The following is a 6,000-nucleotide window of genomic DNA, read 5'->3' as shown; positions in this document are numbered from 1 at the left end:
TTTTTTGCAGAACCAAAATGCAGATATCTCTCCTCTCAGGGGGAAATGATGGAGGGAAACATGGTCATTCAGTAATACTGCCGGGTTTCTACAGATACAAAGCTGAATGCTAAATCGGTGAAGTATCCCTTTAAATTGTGTGTGTGCTAGAGCGAGAGCCACAACCCATGACAGACATGTTGATTACAAGGGGGCGCGTTCTCTAGGGATGGAGCAGATCATGCACATCATACCATCATACTATTTCTGCTCTGAGACCTTTAATCGAGACCGTGTTGAATGTTTAATGACATGCCAGACCCTATTGCTCCAATGTTTAACTTATTGCTGGCTGGCAGGTGTACAGCCGTAGCCAGATGTTTTAAGAATGTCACAATAATTAATTTTTACAAAGTCTGCTGCTTTTATTGACAATTACGTTACGGTTATGCAAAAAGTCAATATTTGAAGAGTTTCGTTGCAAAACGAGATAAATCCATTTTTTTTACATTTTTGTCAAAACATGTTTATTATATGTTATCATGTTATTATTTTGTTTTATGGTGCTACTTAGCTGTATTTTTTAAGTTATGAAGGTTTTAAATCAAACAAACCAACTGCAGTTGCATTGAAATTAATTGGAATGCACAACCAAAAAATGCGATTTCTGAAGAATTAAAAAAACGGTGGTTATCTCGTTTTGCAACAAAACTCTTCATTTGTAGTTTTGGCGCTTCTTTATCAAGACCTCTGCAATTCAACCTGGCATGCTTTCAATCAACTTCTCCCAGGTTAAAAAGAAGTACACTTAAAGTACTCTATTTTGTGCACTAATTTTGTACTTAATATACAAAAAAAAAAAATGGTAACACTTTATTTTACAGTACGTGTACTTACCTTGTACATACACTCTTAAAGGATATGTTACATGTATCTTTTTTACATATCTTTTTGTGTTAAGCTTTTAACACATTATGTGTCATTTTGTGTTGATTTTGTTTTAAAATAAAACACAAGTTGTGTTAAAAGTAACACAAAAATGTGTTGTTTCAATAATAAAACAGAGATGGGTGGATTCTGGAACAACGCATTTAGTGTGTTGTCCCAGAATCAACACTATGTGTTGTTTTTAAGACTTCCGTTCTAGTGTACATGGTAAATATGTTGTACTTACAGACAAATGTGGAGTACGTACTTTTGAGTATGTACATGGTAATTAAATGGTATTATTACTCTACTTACCAGTGGTACATACTTGGTAGTTATTATGTAAATCTAGATAAGTACTGGGTAATAGCAGTAACATACTTATGTATATACTGTAACTAACAAGAAACTCTACTGCACTTACAAATTAATGTACAATTTAAGTATTTGGTACTTACAGGCAAGTGTGGGTTAATGACTTACATAATATGATATCTAAGAACAAACACTACTGTACTTACAAATTGTATGTGCATGGTAAGTGTGTAGTGTATACAGGCCACTGGTACAGTAATGATGCCATTTGGTTGCCATGTACATACTCAAAAGTAACGTCTGTAAGTACAACATATTTAACATATACAGTATGTACAAGGTAGGTGCACGTACTGTAAAATAAATTGCTACCAAAAATTCTTCTTTAGTACTTCTCGGGATAATCTGTGAAACATATAAGTGTATACTAAAATGTGCTAAAATGTATTTGAAAAATGTATTTAGGTATACATTTGTTAATACAGCGATAAGATGTTACAGTAAATAGCATTTTAAATAGCACAAATAAGTACACTTAGAAGTTTTAAGAAACTTCTTAGAAGGTACTAAAGAAGAATTTTTAGAATAGGTCCAAATGGTGTGGGAGGGGACAGCACTCACAGTTCACTTGCAAAGTGGTATTTATTCGCCAACAACGGTTGTTGGCCATTGAGTGCTGTTTTGCAGGTGAACTGTGAGTGCTGTCCTTTCTTACACTATTCGATATCTTTACACATTGAGGGATTCAGCACCCAGTTTAAGTTATTCCATTTAATTATTAGTAAGTGTGAGCGTGTTGTTTCATCCAAAATTAGTGCATGAAAATAGAGCACTTTAAGTACATTATGGAAGTGTCCTACTTTTCACCTGGGCTTGTCCCTATGCTGACTGATGGCAGCCCATTCTTGCATGATCAATGCTTGAAGTTTGTCAGAATTTGTGTACAATCCTCAAGAGGCAGGTGGACAAACAAAGCCCTAAAAAGTCAGGACAAACTTTTTTATTATTTAACACATACACTCACCTAAAGGATTATTAGGAACACCTGTTCAATTTGGGATGTTTTCCTGACACAATTTAGGCCCTTTAGTGCCAATTGGGCATCATTTAAATGCCACGGCCTACCTGAGCATTGTTTCTGACCATGTCCATCCCTTTATGACCACCATGTACCCATCCTTTGATGGCGACTTCCAGCAGGATAATGCACCATGTCAAAAAGCTTGAATCATTTCAAAATGGTTTCTTGAACATGACAATGAGTTCACTGTACTAAAATGGCCCCCACAGTCACCAGATCTCAACGCAATAGAGCATCTTTGGGATGTGGTGGAACGGGAGCTTCGTGCCCTGGATGTGCATCCCACAAATCTACATCAACTGCAAGATGCTATCCTATCAATATGGACCAACATTTCTAAAGAATGCTTTCTGCACCTTGTTGAATCAATACCACGTAGAATTAAGGCAGTCCTGAAGGTAAAAGGGGGTCAAACACAGTATTAGTATGGTGTTCCTAATAATCCTTTAGGTGAGTGTATGTCACAGTCTGCATACTTCTATTATGCTTTAAATATATATGCACTTACATTTACATTTATGCATTTGGTGTAAGCTTTTATCCAAAGTGACTTACAGGGATCTAAGATATATGTTTGATCAGCATGTATGTTCCCTGGGAATCTAACCCACTGCCTTTTGGGTAGATAACACAATGCACAACTAATTAAACTACAGAAAAACTTGACTTCCCCAACAACATGATTCCAAGCTTATTTAGCCAGCAGAGGGGGTGCTTCTGTTATAGTAAGTGAGTGTTGTAGTAGCAAATCCATTACTCGTGTTGGTTTTTTTAAGTCATCTAATGTGAAAAAAGGCTTATGTAATAGCAACTTGTGTGTCTGAATTACCATGACCCAGTTAATGGTAGTGATACGGGGACGGTAATGAGCAGACTGGGAATGTTTAATCTGACATGGCTGATCCAGACGGTGCTAAGAGTCTGACTGTAAGGGTGCTAATGCGACTGCACTGTATGACTCATAGTGAAAAGGAGAAACACTGGAAAGAACAAGATGCGGTTAAGAATAAAAACAAAAATTGCTTAAGAATTACCCAGTGAAGGGATAGTTTTGGATCCCAAAAACACTTTTATTATGTACTTTCATGTTTGCTGTACCAGTGTGACTTCTGTTCGACACCAAATGGAGAATGTCTGAATCACTATGGACACCAGGGACTGTCCATCTCCAAAAAGAACCCTTATTATTTTTTATCTATTTTTGTGCATACCATACATTTATCATTTAAGCTTTGCTACTAAAATGATTGTATGTAGCCTAATCTGTGTAAACCCAAAATGACAAAAAATAAAATTGTTTAACCATACAGGAGACGACTCTGGACCAGATCCGCACCGAAGCTGCTGACTTTGAAGTGAATCTGGCCCGAAGTCATCTGTTGTCTGGCACATATAAGAACATTCTGTGTAAAATAACCTTGATATCTTTATTATTGACTGAGTAAGATCATGTCAAAGATTGAATCAATGTGAAACCCATGAGTGAAATCAAACTTTCATGCTCCTAATCTCATAATTAGATTATGATGGATTTTATAGATGGGTCACATATTATTTTAATATGCACCATACAGTGTTCCTATAGCTTAGTTGGTGAAGCATTGCATTAGCTGCACAAAATATTGCTGGTTTGAATCCTCTTTAACACATAAATTGATTAAAAATGATGTTAAAGTTCTTGAATGCAGTGTAGCTTTGCCACATATAAATGTAACATTGGCGGCCGGTGACTTCTTTTATCGAGGGCGCACAATACAAAGCTCATCACAATATGTATGTAGCCCATCATGTGTGTGTGGTTCGTAATTTCAAAATATGTGTTCGGCGCGTCAGGGGATCCTATGTGCATCGCGTGTCTTGTCAAGATACGTGACCGCTGCAGATGCATCTAAAGGGTTTATGATAAAAGAGACGCTCACGTTTGCCAGATACTCACATAATCTCATGCGTAATCAGAGTTAACTGTTAAGGGAGTTTCTTGCGTGTATTTTGTGAATGTATGCATCTCTTTTATCATAAACTTATTTTTGACAAAACATGTGATGCACATGGTTCACATGATGCAACAAAGTAACACATATTTTGAAAACACGAGCAACACACGACACTCCAAACACATATTTTGAATTTCCGTCTCTTGGAAGAGCAGTCATGAGCCGGCACTGAAATGTACCCGTGACTGAAATGTTTTCGATTTATTATTATTTTATCCATCTTTAGAACGAGACTGACACTGTGTTTGCTCTATCTCACAGTGACAGAAGTAAATACAAGAGACATAGAGACCCCTTGCTGGCTTCCTTTTTTCTCTCCAACCGCCTTTTTTATTTTTAGGAGATAAGCACTGGCAAAAAAATCTAATTTGAGCAGCAAATACAATCAGGATTATGACTGTGTGGTTGTGAATACAAATCAAGTGTCATGAATATAATTCAGGTGCATGCATTTGCATGCTAAACCTCTTCATGGGTAAAGGTGACATCACTTTTATGAAACACACAAGGCATTAGGCTTTTTGTTGAAAAAAAAAAGACTTTTATGGGATCATGCATTTACTTTTGTAGGACCTCAGCTAGTGGCAGGTTATAGATTGGATTATAATTTGACAGGAAGAGACAGAGGTAGAGATTAGTATGACCTCAATTTTCACTTACACATGCACTCAATATTAGATTGAATTTTAGATCAGATTGAAGGAAGATAGTGTTACACTAGGCAGCTGTGGATACATTTTGCATCTGTCGGTGTTGGATGTCCATATGATTGTCCACCAATCCACCATATTCCCTGGGTTCCTCTATTGACAGTTAGCATTTTTAAGAAACATTTTATTTGTGGAACCAGCAGCGCTTGAAACATGTTCCCTCAAGAAAAAGGAAATTGCTTTCCCATCAGCCCACAACAATATATGGATGTTCTCCATTTTACAGCTGCCCAGCATGGCTTTACAGAAATGGCTGCTGTTATGGTTACTGTATTGTGTAAGAAAAGAGAACAAATAAACTTTGTGATGTCATTTTTTGTAAGCCTGCATCAGTGCAAGACAGAATTGCAGCTTTGCTTGAGTCAAGATCAAAGTGTGCTTTATAAATCTATAAACCAGAACAACCACTATTCCTACCTCTCATTTGTTTCTTTTACAATGTGATTGGTTAGATCACAATAGATAAACTCATATTTAATTTCTACTGAATAGGTCTGTCAATGATTTCAGCTGCTGAGGTAGAAAATAATTGCTCTGTTTTATTCTTAGATACCAACATTATTCTCAGTGAAAGAAGAAGAAAGTCATGTAGTTTATCCTTAAGCATTAAATAGCATTTTTAAGGGTTTTTTAAACAACATTAGGCTTTTCACAGAATTGATCTTTGGTCTGTACTTCCCCACAAAAATTACCATCTTGAACCGACATAAATTTCCATGCTGGTTCAGAGTAGTTGATGCTGGTGGTGGCACTGCATTATAATGATAAACCACAATGACCTTTAATGGCTGCTTGACCACGAAACTCTTGCTAAAACCCCAAATAAGCTGTGGCCGGTTGCATAAACATAGCCGTGACGTTAAGACTGCGTCTTAAGAATGATTCTGACTAACTAGCAATTAGTTAGGGCTTATCAGTCTTATTATTTGGATTTAAATTAGACCAATCTACCTTTCTATGTAACATACTTAAAACAGTTATGATCAGTCTTGAA

The sequence above is a fragment of the Misgurnus anguillicaudatus genome, chromosome 19 (genome assembly GCF_027580225.2).
Source record: "Misgurnus anguillicaudatus chromosome 19, ASM2758022v2, whole genome shotgun sequence".
Classification (NCBI taxonomy): domain Eukaryota; kingdom Metazoa; phylum Chordata; class Actinopteri; order Cypriniformes; family Cobitidae; genus Misgurnus; species Misgurnus anguillicaudatus.
This window is presented reverse-complemented; position numbering follows the sequence as displayed.